Consider the following 19,983-nt stretch of genomic DNA (forward strand, 5'->3'; position numbering starts at 1 on the left):
CTTTATTTTTCTGGGCTCCAAAATCACTGCAGATGGTGAGTGCAGCCATGAAATTGAAAGACGCTTACTCCTTGGAAGGAAAGTTATGACCAACCTAGATAGCATATTGAAAAGCAGAGACATTACTTTGCCAACAAAGGCCTGTCTAGTCAAGGCTATGGTTTTTCCAGTGGTCATGTATGGATGTGAGAGTTGGACTTTGAAGAAAGCTCAGCACTGAAGAATTGATGCTTTTGAACTGTGGTGTTGGAGAAGACTCCCGAGAGTCCCTTGGACTGCAAGGAGATCCAACCAGTCCATTCTGAAAGATATCAGCCCTGGGTGTTCTTTGGAAGGAATGATGCTAAAGCTGAAACCCCAATTCTTTGGCCACCTCATGCGAAGAGTTGACTCATTGGAAAAGACTCTGATGCTGGGAGGGATTGGGGGCAGAAGGAAAAGAGGATGACAGAGGATGAGATAGCTGGATGGCATCACCGACTCGATGGACATGAGTCTGAGTGAACTCCAGGAGTTGGTGATGAACAGGGAGGCCTGGTGTGCTGCGATTCATGGGATCGCAGAGTCAGAGACGACTGAGCAACTGACCTGAATTGAACTGATATTCACTTTGGTCAAGGTAATTTTCTTTTATACAATTTAACAAGATCATTTGGACAATTTTCTTGAGGATTTTTTTTTCACAGTAATTCATGACACTGAATTTGACCTAATTCTGGAATAAGTAAAATATGTTCTTTATTTATACTCTAGTCCTATCAATATTCGGAAGAAGAAATTAAACAATTAATATGTATTGATTTTTAATGGAATGAATTAACTATCTTGAATTTTTCTCTGTGTTAAAGAAGAAAAACTAAACATTATAAAAAATATAATTATCTGTTTCTCATTTCTTTTTCTTTTTTTGGTCAGCCAAACAATATTCTATTTGTGAAATAATACACTGCAAGAGTAAATTTAAAAAGCAACAGGAGGAACTTTGATCAACTTTCACTACATGTGTTGGGTTCCCTGTTTGCTTTCTTTGATTAACTAAGGCATTTCTTCAACTTCAGTATTTTTTTAAAATATAATTTCTTTCCTTTTTTTTAGTTTATACAGCAAACTTTTAGAGATTCCTCAGTGTTTGTTCTCCCCTTCCTCCGTCTTTGGTGGTTGCCAAAGAAAAGGCTATATTTTCCAGCTTTCTTTATGACTAGTCATGACATGTTCTCAGCTTTCAACACTTGTAAAGGCTTAAAATGGTATCCGGTACATGATAAGTACAATTTATATTTTAGGAAGAGGGAGAACGCAAGATTTTTTTTTTTTTTTTAAATACACTATTTCCAGTCTTGCTCTAAAACAGATAGACATCACTCCCCAAGTTTCTCACCTCCTTTCCCCTAAGCTGGAGATGCCAGGACTGGAAGAGCCACATTGGGCACCCATATTAGGCATCTAAAGATGTTGGCATAGCCACTTAGCAGCTCTCTGTGCCTGCCTACATTGAATAATTGTATGAATGAATAAACTTCCATCTTGCGTGTGTGTGTGTGTGTGTGCTCAGTCATGCTTGACTCTTTGCAACCCCATAAACGGTAGCCTACCAGGCTCCTCTGTCCATGGAATTTTCCAGGCAGGTATACTGGAGTGGGTTGCCATTTCCTACTGCAGGGGATCTCCCCAGCTCAGGGGTGGAGCCTGCATATCCTGTGTCTCCTGCCTTGGCAGACAGATTCTTTACCACTGTGCCACCTGGGAAAAGCCTCCACCTTGCATAACCCACTGAAATTTGGAATATCTTTCCTGGTGGGACTGCAAACAATGCTATGAGTTATTAATAATTCTCCTGTAGGATAATTTTTCCTAGGAAGATGAAACTAGTTATTAGTTTTAAAACAAATATATAGATTCATTTGGTAAAATTATTAAGTACAATCTTTCAAAATAGGATATATATATATATATACACACACACACACACACACATATGTTTTTAGCAGACTAAAACACATATTAGTCAAGTCTGAGTGGTTATGATTAAAGTAACATGTAAGTACAAAGATTCTCAATTGAAATCCATTATTCTACAGGGAAGTTTCAATAGGATAGTGTTTATCTTTACCTTACAATTTTTGATAGACATACATTATGCAGCTACTATTATGTGGAGCACTATACCGAAGCCAAAATAAAAGAGAGGTGTCCAGTAATACATATACATTATGCGTGTGTGCGTGCATGCCTGTGTTTATTCAGAATAGCCTTTCAATCAAGTCTCTTGTCTTCATGTTTCCCTTTCATAGTCATACTACATAAAAATCACCAGAATATTTTAACTACTCTCTTTATGTTTTAAGACAATTTGCCGTAATACAGAACTCTAAGATTCCCCTGAATGATTAACTTCAAATTTTTCACCAAAGTATTCAGCAATTTTTGCCATCAATTATCAACCTACTTTTTTGTTCTCTTGGTCATCTTTTCTTTCAAGTATCTCTCATTTTATCAGAGTAGGCTAAATTAGCCACCATTTTCCTTTGTTTTCACAGCACAGTTGATTTGTGTATATTAGAACATTAAACATGTTGCCCTTTGGTGACTTGCTTGTCTCCTTCATTATACCATTAGTTTGTCAAAGACAAGCATCTCATTATTTCACACTTTATGCTCTCCAGCATTTATTTCAGTGCTCTAATACTGCATTTTAATTTCAAAGTTTTGTGTTTTTCAGTATTGCCCGAAACCACTAGAGGTAGAAATGGAGTGTTTCAGAACCCTACATAAAAAGAGAAGATTCTTATATGCAAGGATGGGCATGATAAAGGACCAAAATGGTAAAGACCTAACAGAGGTGGGAGAGATGAAGAAGAGGTGGCAAGAATACACAGAAGAACTGTACGACCCAGATAATCACTATGGTGTGATCACTCACCTAGAGCCACACATCCTGGAATGCGAAGTCAAGTGGGCCTTAGGAAGCATCACTACGAACAAAGCTAGTGGAGGTGATGGAATTCCAGTTGAGCTAGTTAAAATCCTAAAATGTGATGTTTTTGAAGTGCTGCACTCAGTATGTCAGCAAATTTGGAAAGCTCAGCAGTGGCCACAGGATTGGAAAAGGTCAATTTTCATTACAATCCCAAAGAAGGGCAATGCCAAAGACTGTTCAAACTAACAGACAGCTGTGCTCATTTCACATGCAGTAAAGTTATGCTCAAAATCCTTCAAGCTAAGTTTCAGTAGTTTGTGAACTAAGAACTTCCATATGTACAAATTGGGTTTAGAAAAGGCAGAGGAACCAGAGATCAAATTGGCAATATTCATTGGAGCACAGAGAAAGCAAGGAAATTCCAGAAAACATCTACTTCTGCCTCACTGACTACACTGAAGCCTTTGATTGTGTGGATCAGAGCAAACTATGGAAAATTCTTAAAGAGATGGGAATTACCCGACCACCTTACCTGTCTCCTGAGAAACCTGTATGTGGGTCAAGAAGCAACAGTTAGAACCTTATATGGAACAACAGACTGGTTCAAAATTGGGAAAGGAATACAACAAGGCTGTATATTGTCAGCCTGTTTATTTAACTTACATGCAGAGCACATCATAGGAAATACCAGGTGTGGTGAATCACAAGCTGGAATCAAGATTGTCAGGAGAAATATCAACAACCTTAGATATGAAGATGATACCACTTTAATGACAAAAAGTGAAGAGGAACTAAAGAGTTTTTTGATGAGGGTGAAAGAGGAAAGTGAAAAAGATAGTTCAAAACTCAGCATTCAAAAGCTAAGATCCTGGTATCTGGTCTCATCATTTTATGGCAGATAGCAGGGGAAAAAGTAGAAGCAGTGACAGACTTTATTTTCTTGGGCTCCAAAATCACTGCAGATGGTGACTGCAGCCATGAAATTAAAAGATGCTGGCTCTTTGGAAGGAAACCTATGACAAACATAGGTTTTGTGCAGTCATGTCCGACTCTTTGCGACCCCATGGACTGTAGCCTACCAGGCTCCTCTGTCCATGGGATTTTCCAGGCAATAGTACTGGAGTGGATTGCCATTTCCTTCTCCAGGGGATCTTCCCAACCCAGGGATTGAACCCAGGTCTCCCACATTGTAGACAGATGCTTTACCGTCTGAGCCACCAGGGAGGTCCAAAAAACATGGATAGTGTGTTAAACAGCAGAGACATGGCTTTGCCGACAAAGTTCTGTATAGCCAAAGCTACAGTTTTTCCAGTAGTCGTGTATACATTTGAGAGTTAGATTATGACATAGGCTGAGCACCGAAGAATTTACGCTTTCGAATTGTGGTGCTAGAGAAGATTCGTGAGAGACCCTTGGACAGCAAAGAGATCTAACCAGTCAATCTTATAGGAAATCAACCCTGAATATTCATTGGAAGGACTGATGCTGAAGCTGCAGCTCTAATACTTTAGCGACCTAATACAAACAGCTGACTCATTGAAGAAGACCCTGATTTTGGGAAAGATTGAAGGCAAAAGGAGAAGAAGGTGGCAGAAGATGAGATAGTTAGATAGCATTACCAACTCAATGAACATGAATTTGAGCAAACTTCAGGAGATACTGAAGGACCAGGAAGCCTGGCAGGCTATGGTCCATGGGGTGGCAGAGTTGGACACAACTTAGCAACTGAAAAACAGCAACAGCAAAGTTTGTGTGTATGCTTTTCCATCAGCATTTAGCCAATAAGATGCTTTAAAATAATCTCACATATATAAATGGTTTTGGGGGAAATATCAACATATAGAAAAAATACACAAAATAATACCATGAACTCCCAAATAGCCATCAGCTTGAACAACTGTCAGTTCACTTCGAATCTTGTTTCATTTCTATCCACACAGTTCTCCCTTCATGGATTATTTTGAAGCCACTCTCAGAAGTTATACTTTTTATCTATAAATATATCATTATGGTTTCTAAAAGGCAAGATCTGTTTTGTTAAATGTAACCACCATTGCCATGACCATGATTAAAAACCAACAATTTCTTGACATCATCAAATGTTACATAGTGTTCAAGTTTTCAATTTAAAAATATATGAAGAAAATGTTTTCAGTTTTTAATGTATAGATTCCCTACCCATATCTCTATTTGAAATGTATTTGTCAATTAGAGTTTCTTACTATCTGAATTTTGCTGTTTAATATAGCATCTCTTCTTATTTTATTACTTTTACATTCGTTTTTGTGTGTATTGGCTTAATCAGAGTTAGTTTCTTGCTTTTTTTTTTTTTTTTCCTTATAAGGCTACTTCAGGGTGATTGGGTGATATTCAGTTCTTAAATCTAGAGGCATGTTAGAGCATTTACTGTACCAGTATAGCACAGAAATATTTTAATCGAAATAATCCGGATTCTGTCCTTACCAACAGGAATCTTCTACCATGACTTGGGAGCACAACAGTCAAGCTTAAACAGTCCAGAGGCCCAGTTTATCTTTAGGTGTTTTTTTGTTTTTTGGTCAAGTCACTTATGCCAGGAAAGAAACACAGAATCAAGTTTAAAGGAAAACACAAAAGCTATAACTAGTTTCTATTTTCAGATGTCACAGAAGGAGATTGAACCACAAGCTAAATAGTTAAAAAGAACTGAGAATGTCATAAGGAGATACAAAGTAAAGTTTACACTAAGTTATTCAGGCAAGTCCCTAAAGAGATGTTGTATATGGTAGAGAAAAACCTTTAATGTAGAGGAGAGTATGGAGGACAGAAGCAAAGTATCAGTTGACCATAAACTTGATATGACAAGAGTAACATTACCGTGCAAAGCTCAGAGATGTGATAGTCTACTGATCATATTGTGTTCCATTCTGGGTCGCATAAAAGTATGTTTAGTGAACTATTGAGGGCTTTGAGAACATTTAAAGGCAACTGAAGAAGGTGATGAAAAGTTTGGAGAGTCTGCCTTATGTAGTTTGAAGAAAACTGTGTGTGTGTGTGTGTGTGTGTGTGTGTGTGTGTAGGCAGTTATGAGCATCAGATTAGGGATTAAAGTATCCCAGAGTAGACCTGATAAAAAGAAAGTTTAAAATATTTAAAAGACTATCAATTGAACTTATTCTCTCTAACTGCAGAAGAAAGACCTAGAAGTGGTAGATAGAGGCTATATATGAATGGATTTGTCCTCAACCAAATAAAAAAATTCATCTGTGCTAAAGAGGAATGAGTTAGATTTTAGCAGACTTGATATGTGATCTTTAGGATTTTTATATATGTGATCTCTGTTTATATCATAAAACCACATAATCCTTTTAGGATGCTCTAGAGTGATATCTATAGCAGTAAATTCTAACTGAAAGAGAAGCCACATCCTGGTTGAAATCTTCAGAAACTAAGCTTCTTCCCATCATACATTGTTCCCATAGAATACTGCATGGCTAACACAGTCTCTCATCCTCGTTCTGCCAAATCTTGTCACTAAGGATGTAATACATAGTGAGAAATTGTACACTTTTAGCTTCAAGTAGTCTTGTAACACTAAGGTTTTGTTTTGTTTGTTCTTTCGTTGATAATCATTGTCATCACCATCATCAGTAACATTTTACTGTCACCCTAAATCTTGGAAATCAGAACTCAGCTAGAGTAGAACATCAGGTTTCAATTTTTTCAGATCCCCAACATTTTGGAGGATAGGAGTTTAGGACAGTTGGAGAGGAATGGGAGTGGCCATGTATGTCTGATTTCCCAGTCCAGTCTAGAAAAGCAAGAAATGTGTAAGTGTCAGACAGTGTATCTGAGACACACTGGCAACCCCCCTACCCCACCCCTACTCTTCCTTTAGACTGGGCTTGCTGTTTGGCCCAGCCTGTGTTTGGCTTGTGTTTTCAATAGGAACTCCCAACCCTAAAGTGCCTGGTTCTTCCACCTCCTTTTCCTTGGCTGTTTCTGGGTCCCTACACGAGTTACCTGGTTGTGGGATATAATTCTCCACTTGCCCAACTTGAGTGCCATCCATATGTGGTCTATAAACCACAGCTACCTCCCTTCCAGAAGCCAACATCTGCAGTAGATTTTGCCTCTTCACTTCCATCTTTTTCTGTTTTTTCTCAATTTGTCCTAAATATCAAGAATCCACCAAGATCTACTTGTTGTAAATCCAAGTGACATAGACACAGGATTGCTTATTCAAAAGTTATTACTGTCAATACTCCTTTTCCGGGAGGTATACGTAAGTGTGGGGAAAGCAGAAGGTGAATCTGTTACAACAAATGAATGATCCTGACATCTTTCCAGTCCTCAGTGACTGTGTTTTGTATCTCAGCTGGTAAAAGAATCTGCCTGCTGTGCATGAGACCCTGGTTCGATTCCTGGGTCAGGAAGATCCCCTGGAGAAGGGATAGGCTACCCATTCCAGTATTCTTGGGCTTCCCTGGTAGCTCAAGTTGGTAAAGAATCTGCCTACAGTGAAGGAGATCTGGATTTGATCACGGGATTGGGAAGATCCCTCGGAGAAGGAAACAGCTACCCACTCCAGTATTCTGGCCTGGAAAATCCCATGGACTGTACAGTCTATGGGGTCACAAAGAATTGAACATGACTGAGCGACTTTCACTTAAATCTCCTTGGCCATCCATTGCATTCTTGATCTATTCTCAGACCACCACCCTATCAAGTCTGATCAGAAGCAACTAATATCCCTTTTACACCATGTTGCCATGCTGCATCTTTTCCTAAAGAAAATTATTTAAACTGAAAATAAGCAAAAGATGGTTTGAGGGAAAAATTAAATTCTATTGTATATTACCTGCAGGTTCCAGGTTTTTCAAAATGCTCAAACAAAACCCCTACATGTATGTGAGTGAATTGATTATTTAAAAAAAAATACTTATTTATAGAAATATTCACACTATGGTGGTCATTTCATTATGAAACTATTATTTGAATAAAAATTATAAAGTGTGCTTTATTTAGGATGAATGTTTGAAACAACAGAAAAGCAATTATATATCTGCTAAATTTCCATCATTTTTATTCTAAGAATATATCTTTTAAATTGCACATCATTTCTCAGAAATTTGTAATATTGTAAATATACTGACTATGGTAATAAATCATTATATTTTTATTTAATTTATAGCTCCAAATTATAAAAAATTTCAGTGTGAGGAGATATATATGTGTGTGTGTGTGTGTGTACAAGCACACACATATTGCACGTGGATATACATATATATAAATATACATGAAGAAAGAGAGACAGAGACAAACACAGAGAGAGGGAGAAGAAACTGGACAGAAGAATATGAAAGCTTATTAAGACACAATCTTGTCATTAGGACTAAATATGAGAGGTAATTTTTTAATACTTAGAAAATATGGGGGTGATTTGTCTTGAGACTGAATTTTTCACATTCTAAGCTTTATATAATTAACTAATATACAGTTATTTTTTAAGTAAAAAAAGTGCCTTCTATGAACGATTGAGGATTTTTTTAGTATGTTTTTTATGCATGATGATTTGACTGTGTAAAAGTGATCATGTCTTTTTTTTAAAATAGTTTTCGAAATACTTTAAAATCTTGATAAGTTTGTTTTTCTTGTTCCTCTACTTTTGTTTAGTCTGTTGAAACATGTACATTTTAATGGTGGATAAAGATTCTACTGACTAGAAATTCTACTGACTTATCATTCATGATAAGTGCTGACTCATGGGCAGGTGGATAATCAAATGTTGTACACATGATATAACCAATGCTGTGTGTGTGTATGTGTGTGTGTGTGTGTGTGTGTGTTGCATGTGCTCAGTTGTGTCTGACTCTGTGACTCCATGGACTGTAACCTGCCAGGCTTCTCTGTGCATGGCATTTTCTGGACAAGAATATTGGAGTGCGTTGCCATTTCCTACTCCAGGGGATCTTCCTGACCCAGGGATTCAACCCAAGTCTTGTCTTCTGCACTGGCAGGCAGATTCTTTACCACTGTGCCACCTAGAAAACCAGGGTTCCCTCAATGAAAATAAATTTTAAAAGCTAAAGTAAAAAAAAAAAAAAAGAAAAGAAACAGATACATGTCATAGGTCATGAACTTAAAAGACTACTTACTCTCCTTTGTAATTTTGTATCTGCTAATGTTTAATACATTATTTATACTCCATAAATGGAAGGAAGAAAAGCTTCTGGTTTTCTTTTTCTAAATATTTTAAGTTAAAATTTGGAATATTGATTTCTCATGCTTAAATATGCAAAATATTCTGTATTCAATACCCAGGAAGTTGTTTGAGTACAGTGATAAACAATCTTAATCCTCTCTTTTTTCAGTGGAGTTTCAAAGGTCAAACCAGGTCAATGTGCCTCCCTTATACTGTTCTAAATCACCAACTGGGTAGTTCCTAAGATAAATATCTGGTCTCTATCTGCCTGACATTTTCAAATAAGGTTTTTACTCACCCAGTAATTCACTTGATGCTGTCACCAGACTTTGGGCCTATCACACAGAGCATATGGAATGTCATTCATTAGCCTTCCATATCAAAATCAGGTCATCCTTGATGCTGGTGCTGCTTTGATTTGGGGAAATCACTCACTCACTCAGATTCCTTACCTTGAGGGTCAGGTCCATACTATTCAGATTTAGACTGACCTTAAAGCCTACTTTATTCTTAAATTGATTTTGGCTGCCTTAACTCTTTACTATTCATTCCCCATTTTAATAATAAGATCTCAAACTCCAGTTGAAAGAGAAGAGACCCTTGCTTGTGCATCATCATCCTGTGTTTCTTTGCCTGAACTTATATAATCTGTACTCTACTATTTAGATGATGCTAAATCAAGTTTCTTAATTAAATTTTCCTTAATTAAGAACTAGAGTGCTGGTTCTCTCTACCTAGATCTCAATGTTGTACCGATGCTGATCATGACACCTGAAGAAGAAGACAACCTTTACCTACTTTTCCAATATCCCAAAGACTATATCAAGCCAGCTTCAGGGAGTTATTTTAAAATACTGATAAAAGATATATAGTAGATTTTTCAAAGGTTTACATAAGTAGAAATAAAAATTCCATGTGGGATCTTCCCAGACCAGGGATGTAACCTGTGTCCCCTGCATTGGCAGGCGGTTTCTTATCCATTAGACTACCAGGGAAGTCCTGCAAAAACCTAAGTTCAAAGAACATAGGAATACTAGAGATTATAAAAAGGAAGGATAGCAATGACTATGAAAACTTGATAATGACTGTGATTTCTAGAATAAGAAAATGATATCATAATGGAAGTAATCCTAGATGAAGTCAAATGACTTATGACAATTATGTATACTTATCATATATTGCTTTCACATGCATAACAAATATTCTTTGCTTATAAATATTTTGGGAGAATTGCCTAAAAATCATAGTTATATTTTAGAACGTATATTTTAATGAGCAGAGGGTCTAGGATTCCTCTCAGCAAACAGCAGCTTCTTTCCAGAAGCAGATTTGTCAGTTTACCACATGTGCTCTGCAAGTACTACCATCATTTTCTAGGTGGACAGTGAAGAAGATTGAGAGGCACCAGACAGGGTGCTGAAGACAACATGTGTTGTATGGCAAATGTTTACTGTTTTAAAAAAATGTAATTAACTAATTTTAATTTTGGGTTGTGCTGCATCTTTGCTGCAACGCACAAGCCCCTTGTTGCTGTGCACAGGCTTTCTCTAGCTGCGTGCTTGGGCTTCTCATTGCCATGGATTCTCTTGTTGTGGAGCTGGGGCTCTAGGGTGCTGGGGCTTCAGTAGCCGCAGCATGTGGGCTCTAGAGCATGGGCTCAGCTTGCTTGCCTTGATCCATGTGGGATCTTCCCAGACCAGGGATGGAACCCGTGTTCCCTGCATTGGCAGGCGGATTCTTATGCATTAGTCTACCAGGGAAGTCCCGCATACGTCTTCTTTAGTTCACTCTTTATAGCTATCACAACAACGTGATTTTTACCAAATTTGGGCTTTCCTTTTTAGTAAGTGAGTTTTCCAAACAGAATATTTAGAAATGATAAATTAAAACAATACTTTGTAATTAAGTTTATGAGAAGTATCTCTGTGCCCGTCAAAGACCAAAGGTCTACATACATCATATTACCATCTATAAATATCAGATTTTCATTCTTATGAGAGAAAAGAGCACCACTATCAAATTTATGAGGTTGAATATTTTATTTCCCAGTTCTATCATTCAGTATTAATGTTTCTTCTGATTAAACCTCACAGTATTAATGTTTCAAAGAGTAAGGGTGTTTTTCAAGAACTCCACAGTTATAGCGGGAACATGTTAAGCATGATTTAATTAATCTTGAATAGACTGTCTCTGAAGCAATTAAACCAGCTATGGCATACCCAATCTTTCTCTCTCATTTTCCATAAGGATGGCAAATTAGTTTTATAAAGATATGTAGTGAGTTAAGTAAATGCAGAAGTTGCATATTAGAAGAATCTACTTCTCTTGGATAAAATTGAAAACTTGTTGAAGATGCAGGCCATTTGATAAACCGCTTAAAATTACTTTTCCTGTCAGCTTTAAAAGAGAATATGCACTGTGCTTGTCTCATTAAGGGAAAAAAATAAACGCTGTGAACTGATCCATCAATACTGTAAAATATGTCTGGCACCCATACTGAGTATAATCCAACAGAATGTAATAAAACTAGAAGCTGACATTGTAATGAAGAAAAAACAATGATATATTGATTTACAAGGAAAAGTCTATTCCTTTGAAATGAAACAAAACACCTGTTACCGGAAGAGAATGTAAATGCCAGAAAGAATAGTTCTGTTCATAAAGTTTGCAATTTAGCTCAGAGAATTCAGCTCAGTAAATCAAAATTGTATACAATAAAAGAAAAGCCAGGAACTAGTTTTATTTTGAAATGGTGTTTTAAAGGCTCACTAGACCATCAATTCTGTCACAATGTTGAAAAAATAAGCTGTAGTTTACTATCCAGTTGGCCCTTTCTTTCAGAACAAATTTTAAGTTGGATTCAAACATCATCTATATATAATATTCTACTGATGTTGACATTTGGCTTATAAACTTTCTGGTTGCTATTCGAATGTTCACTGTTTGCCCCTTCTCTTATGTCTCTATTTTTCCTTCTCTAACTCCTTTCTTTCTGCCAAATATTTATTGAGCATCTGCTATGTGTGGGACCCTCTGATTGGTCTTTGTTGTCATTGTTTAGTCCCTAAGTCATGTCCAGCTCTTTGCGACCCCATGGTTTGTAGCTCACCAGGCTCCTCTGTCCATGGGATTTCCCAGGCAAGAATACTGAAATGGATTGCCATTTCCTTTTCCAGGGGATCTTCCTGACCCAGGGATCAAAACTGTGTCTCCTGCATCGGCAGGGGGATTCTTTTACCACTGAGCCTCCTGGGAAGCCATGATAGGTCTTAGGGAAGAATAAATTGGATTGGGCCAGAGCAACAGTCAAATAGACCTCAGTATTCATCGAGGTGCCATTTCGTGAGTAGGATGTGAACAAAAGAAGGGTGCCATCTCCTCTCAACCACTTGCTCAGGACCCACTGCTCATCTGGGGACTGAGGAAAAATTCTGAAGTCCTGCTCCTCCCAGAAAGATAGCCCTTTGACTGGGAGCTCAAGGGAGGGGGAGCCTGGTGTTTTTAGCTGCAGCAATCAGGAGTGGAGTGCCTGCCTTGCTAGGCTGGGAGTGGGGAAGCAGAGAATCACTTGGGTTCAACTATCACTGTCTCTTGCCTTGTGTACTGAATTTTCCCTAGCTTTCCTCCGATAGATTTTTTTTTTTTTCATTTGTTGTTTCTCTTTAGGACCATTTCCATAGGCTTTAAATGGTTGAATTTTAAAAGTCATTTTCCCCAGTTTCAGTGGTGCTTTCCATGCTCTCTTGGTAGAAGTCAGTCTTCTATTTCATTATTTTAAATTGAAAATTTTTCATGAAGGAGGGTAGACAACTTTCTGAACAGCTGTTAATGTTTTTGTCTATTTTTTGAATAGGTTATAAATGTTTCTCTAAGGATTTGTTAAAACCTTTTAATGAAGGAAATTTGTCTTTCGTGTCATATTTTTTCCCATTTTTTTTCATTATCCTTGAGTTTGTTGTACTTGTGTATTTGCCCCACTTAATTGTAGATGTGGCCTAATTGATAATCTTTTTCATGTATTGTTCCTGAGTAGCAAAAATATTTTAATTTGTTAATTATGTATTTAACTCTGCATGTTTATTAAACAAAAACTAATTTTTCTGTTGTAAATCTGGACAAAATCATCATGACACCCCCTACAAATTTTCTCTCTGCTTGACTACTGAAGTCAAAATCTTCTATAGTTGGTTTCACCAATGACAGCAACATTTTTTTTACAAATCTTATTTATTTATTTCTTTTTGGTTGCATTGGGTCCTTGTTGTTCACTCAGGCTTTGTCTAGTTGCAGTGAGCAGGTGGTCCTCTTCACTGAGCTGTGCGGGCCTCTCGCTGCAGTGGCTTCTCTCGTGGTGGAGCACAGGCTCTAGGGCACATGGGCTTCAGTAGTTGCAGAACAGAGGCTCAGTAGTTGTGGTGCCCGGGCTCCAGAGCACAGCCTCAATAGTTGTGGTTCCCGGGCTCCAGAGCACAGCCTCAGTAGTTGTGGTTCCCGGGCTCCAGAGCACAGCCTCAATAGTTGTGGTTCCCGGGCTCCAGAGCACAGCCTCAACAGCTGTGGTGCCCAGCCTAATTTGCTCTGTGGCATGTGGGATCATCCTGAATCAGAGATTGAATCTGTCTCCTGCATTAGCAGGTGGATTCTTATCCACTATGCCTCTAGGGAAATCCAGCAACATTTTTTTTAAAGCCAAGATTTCCATCTGAGCTTGGATAGCCTGACCTCCAAATAATTTTACTTTTTTTATTCTCCAGCTCCCTCTGCTAGTTGGCATCAATATATATGTGCAGATTTATCAGTTGTTATGAGTATCAGATGTTACTCCAAGCCTGCCTTGGAGAGCAGTGCATTTCTTTCAACCTTCTCTCACCTCCAGGTACATCTTCTCAGGACCATAGTGACAGCCATCAGTTCTTCTCTTTGGCTTAAATAACTTATTCCTGATAGCAGAGGACTAGATTTATTCCTTCCAAAATTATCATCTGAATTCCTCCTATGTGACCTGTAGCTTTTAGGCAAATAAAACCTGTCTGCCAGACTTGCTGTCTTATGTTTCTCAAGAAACCCTGGCTGTAAGTGTAATATCTTCAAGAAAATTTTCCTTCATTTTGCAGGCACTCAATTTCTTTAGAAAAAAAGCAGATTAGAAAGAGAGAGAAAGAGAAAAGGAAGTAAGGAAAAAAAGGAAGGAAGGAATTTAAAACTTACTGAACAACCAATTAGACTTCACAAGTACTTTTGCTATGTATCCTAAGCCATATCTTGGGCAAATTAACATATGATATGTGTATTCTATATATTTATGGTTTTACCATTTATAGTTATCCTATTTATTTTCTTCTTAATATCCTGAATTCTCTGTCTTCTGAAATTTGCTGTGACCTAAGTTCCTCACCTCTTGTAAAAGATTTAATTTAACATTGTTCCTAGTAGTTACCTAGCACCCAATATATGTTCTTAATGAGTATTTTATTTTTTAAATGAAGGGATCACTTCATCATAGCTACCATCTACTTTAGGCAAATTCTGATGGCTTGTATCACTATACTAAAGGAAAAAAAAATCTAAGAACAAAGTCAAGGAAGAATTTAATTTCAAGAAGTAAACATTTTAGAAGTTTCTAATCTCAGGAGCATTTTGTTAATGCTAATTAATAGCTATCAATTTAACTCTTTTCCATATTATTGCTATTAATGGTCTCCATCTGGTCTAACTAATAAAAATTATTCTTTCACTAGTTCTGATCATCAGCCAAATTTCATTTTCCCCAATCTGGTTTTATAAAGAGATGTTGTTATTCCATCTGTAACACCCTTATTTGTCTAATAAGCCAGAAACACAGGATGGCTGATCATACCACGAAAGCTATGTTTTAGCAGATCTGTTGATTCTCTATCTTGCCATTTAGAGGTGTGAAAGAGGCTGAAACACTTTGAGATGTCTCTTCCAGAAAAAAAGTTTTCTACATAATATAAATACAATTATAGAGATTTAGAATTAGAAGTGTGTTTTTCAGAACTCAGTGATAATTCTGAAACATAATAGGCAATTAACATACAAATTCTATGTTAATTGAATAATTAACATAGAAATCATTTATAGCCACAATATTATCAGATAATTGTGTTTCTAAGGCTTAAGAGACAAGGACACCATTATATGAAGACATATAACTCTTATTTTACATGTGTGTTCACAAGAATTTATATTTTTCTAAAGAATTTCCTATATATATATATATATATATTTAGAATGAGAAAGATTTACATTACAGTAACAATGTAGTCTTAGTCACTCAGTCATGTCCGACTCTTTGCAACCCCATGAATTGTAGCCCTCCAGGCCCTTCTTTCCATGGGATTCTCCAGGCAAGAATACTGGAGTGGTTTGCCATTCCCTTTTCCAGAGGATCTTCCTGACCCGAGGATTAAACCCAGGTCTCCTGCATTGTGTAAGAAGATTCTTTACTGTCTGGGCTACAGGGAAGATCCAATACCAATAGAGTATCCAATACAGTATTGAATACAGTAACAATACATCACATAAAGTATGCATGCAGTTCAACCACAGATCTTTTAATCTATTCGGTCTGAACACTCAAACCGTTATAGCTAGGTTGACCATGCTGTGAACTGCATGAGCATCCTGATTACCGCTTGTTCTCTCGGTGTGAAATTAGTGCTTTGTTTGAGAATCTGTGGAATCACAGTTATAACAAAACCGTATAATCACATTGTTGTTCGTTGCTGTTCAGTCACTAAGTCGTGTCCGACTTTTTGGAATCTCATGAACTGTAGCACTCCAGGCTCCCCTGTCCTTTACTGTCTCCCTAAGTTTACTCAAACTCATGTTCATTGAATTGGTGATACCATCCAACCATCTCATCCTCTGTCGTCCCCTTCTCCTGCCTTTAATCTTTCCCAACATCAGGGTCTTTTCTAATGAGTCAGCTCTTCACATCAGGTGACCAAAGTATTGGAGCTTCAGCTTCAGCACCGGTCCTTCCAGTGAATATTCAAGGTTGTTTTCCTTTAGGATCGACTGGTTTTATATCCTTGCAGCCCAAGGGACTCTCAAGAGTCTTCTTCAGCCCCAGAGTTGAAAGCATCAATTATGGTCCAGCTCTTGCATTAATACATGACCTACCCTGGTGGCTCAGACAGTAAGCATCTGTCTACAGTGTGGGAGACCCAGGTTAGATCCCTGGGTCGGGAAGATCCCCTGGAGAAGGAAATGGCAATACACTCCAGTACTATTGCCTGGAAAATCCCATGGACAGAGGAGCCTGGTAGGCTACATCCATGGGGTCTGTACAAGAGTTGGATATGACTGAGAGACTTCACTTTCACTTTCACTGCAAAAACCATAGCTTTTAGTATATGGACCTTTATCGGCCAAGTGATGTCTTTGGTTTGTAATATGCTGTCTAGGTTAGTCATAGGTTTTCTTCCAAGAAGCAAGTGCCTTTTAATTTGTGGCTGCAGTGTCACTGTCTGCAGTGATTTTTGGAGCCCAAGAAAATTTAATCTGTCACTGTTTCCCTTTTTTCCCAGATCTATTTGCATGAAATGATGGGACCAGATACCATGATCTTCATTTTCTGAATGCTGAGTTTTAAGCCAGCTTTTTCATTCTCCTCTTTTACCTTCATCAAGAGGCTCTTTAGTTCCTCTTTGCTTTCTTCCATTAAAGTGATATCATTTGCATATCTGAGGTTGTTTATATTTCTCCCAGCAATCTTAATTCCAGCTTGTGGGTCACCCAGCCTGGCATTTTGCATGATGTACTCTTGGAGAAAAATAAAAAGTCTTCAATGAAAGAAACATCATTGTGTTTCCCAAACATAGGCAGATACACTAAATATAAACAAAAAGGTCATGAATAAAACTTAGTTTTTATAAATTCAATAATTTCAGTGTTTCAAATTAAATTAATGAGTAATAATCCAGTTATTTTAAATGAAAATATACCTATATTAATTTACGACATCTATTTTTTTGGAATTCAAACATCTGACATTTGTCCTATTTCTAAACAAGTCAATCTTTCAATGACCAAAGGGGAAAAAAAAACTGATTTTTGAAAAATAAAAATCACCAATACAACAATTTTATTCCAGTTATGACCACTGAAGAATTTGTTGTTGTTGTTGTTGTTTTAAAATGCTTGGTTTTTTTAGAGCAACAACATTTGGAGGAAGGTACAGAGATTTCCTATATGGCCCCTGTCTTGTACATTCATAGCCTCCCCCATGATCAACATCACTCACCACAACGGTACATTTGTTGTCAAAGATGAACCTACATTGATACATAATAGTCACCCAAAGTCTTTAGTTTACTTTAGGATTTATTTTCAGTAAATTTTGTGGGTTTGGACAAATATATAATGACATATATCCATCAGTACTGTGTTGAAAATGAGTGGTGAAAATACACAATGCTTGCCTTGCCCCTGAACTTAATGTGAAAGTTTCAAGTTTCTCACCACTAAATATGATGTTAGCTGTAGGGTTTTTGTATTTAGTAGTCTTTTTACTTTCATGCATTGGAGAAGGAAATGGCACCCACTCCAGTATTCTTGCCTGGAGAATCCCAGGGACAGAGGAGCCTAATGGGCTGCCGTCTATGGGGTCGCACAAAGTTGGACACAATTGAAGCGACTTAGCAGCAGTAGCAGCAGAAGCAGTCTTTATTAAGCTGAGAAAGATTTCCCCAATTCCTATTTTACTGAGAGTCTTTATCTTCTGACCATGAAGTTGTGAATAAGGAAAAAGAAATGTGTGCTGGTTTTGATGTTATACCTCAAACTGCAAAAGTTACAAACAGCGTATGGTAAATGCTTAGTTAAAATGGAAGAAGTATTAAATTTGTACAATAAGAATTTTTTTAATTGTCGGATAATTGCTTAACAATGTTGTGTTGGTTTTCTGTTGTTAATCAGCACAAATCAGCCATAATTATACAGACAGTGTCCCCTTCTTCCCGAGCCTCCTCTCCCCAACCCCATCCCTCCAAGTCTTCACAGATACCAGGCTGGGCTCCTTGTGTTACACGGCAGCTTCCCACTAGCCGTCTGTTTTATACATTGTACTGTATATATGTCAGTGCTACTTTCTCTCTGTTCGTCCTCTCCCCTCCTTCCCGCACTATGTCCTCAAGTCTGTTTGCTATAGCTGTGTTTCCATTCACTAAGATATTTTAACAGAGAAAGAGAGAGAGGCCATATTCACATGACTTTTGTCAGAGTATGTTATTATCATTGTTCTATGTTATTATTAGTTGTTGTTAATCTCTTATTGTACCCAAATTCTAAATTAATTTTTGTCATAGGTATGCATGTGTATAAAAGATATAGCATGTAGTTGGTACTATACTCAGTATCAGGCATCTGCCAGGGGATCCAGGAGGAACACATCACTCACAAAGGGGGGATGCATTCAGTGGCACAGATTTCCCCCTAAGCACTGCTATCATTGAATTCCACAAATTTTGATGTTGTGTTTTTATTTAGTTCAAAATATATTTACATTTTTCTTGAAACTTCTTCTTAGAAGTGTGTTGCTTATTTTCCACATATTTTGGGATTTCCCAGTTATCTGTTGGTGATTGATTTCTAGTTTAATTACATTGTGATCTGAGAGCAGAACTTGTCTAATTTCTATTGTTTTCAACTTGTTAGAGTGTGTTTTCTGTCCCCAGATGTGGCCTATCTAAGCCAATATTTCATGGCCTCTTGAGAAAAATCTGTAATTTGCTGTTGGATGATGTATTTCATAGATGTTAATTCTACAGCTGATTGATAGTGTTGTTATGGCCAGCTATATCCTTCCTAATTTTCTGCTTGCTGATTATATCCATTTCTGAAAGACTGGTGCTGAAGTCTCTAACTATGATAGCAAATTCATCTATTTCTCCTCTTAGGTCTATCAGTTTTTTTGCCACAGGTAGTTTGAGGCTCTCTTGTTAAGTACATACACATTAAGAGTTATTACGTCTTCTTAATAGGTGGTGAATCACACCCTTTACCATTATGCAATGCTCTTTTTTTTTTTAATCCCTTATAATTTTCCTTAGTTTGAAGTCAGCTCTGTCCACAGTTAATTTTGCTCTTCTTGTTTTTTTTTTTTTATTAGTGTTAGCATGGTGTATTTCACTTCTATGCAGAGTACATCATGAGAAACACTGGGCTGGAAGAAGCACAGGAATCAAGATTGCCGGGAGAAATATCAATAACCTCAGATATGCAGATGACACCACCCTTATGGCAAAAAGTGGAGAGGAACTAAAAAGCCTCTTGATGAAAGTGAAAGAGGAGAGTGAAAAAGTGGGCTTAAAGCTCAACATTCAGAAAACTAGGATCATGGTATCTGGTTCCATCACTTCATGGCAAATAGATGGGGAAACAGTGAAAACAGTGTCAGACTTTATTTTTTGGGGCTCCAAAATCACTACAGATGGTGACTGCAGCCATGAAATTAAAGACACTTACTCCTTGGAAGGAAAGTTATGACCAACCTAGATAGCATATTGAAAAGCAGAGACATTACTTTGCCAACAAAGGCCTGTCTAGTCAAGGCTATGGTTTTTCCAGTGGTCATGTATGGATGTTAGAGCTGGACTGTGAAGAAGGCTGAGCGCCGAAGAATTGATGCTTTTGAACTGTGGTGTTGGAGAAGACTCTTGAGAGTCCTTTGGACTGCAAGGAGATCCAACCAGTCCATCCTAAAGAAGATCAGTCCTGGGTGTTCATTGGAAGGAATGATGCTGAAGCTGAAACTCCAGTACTTTGGCCACCTCATGCAAAGAGTTGACTCATTGGAAAAGCCTCTGATGCTGGGAGGGATTGGGGGCAGGAGGAGAAGGGGATGACAGAGGATGAG

Source organism: Bison bison, unplaced genomic scaffold (genome assembly GCF_000754665.1).
Source record: "Bison bison bison isolate TAMUID 2011002044 unplaced genomic scaffold, Bison_UMD1.0 scf7180017864465, whole genome shotgun sequence".
NCBI classification, from domain to species: Eukaryota; Metazoa; Chordata; class Mammalia; order Artiodactyla; family Bovidae; genus Bison; species Bison bison.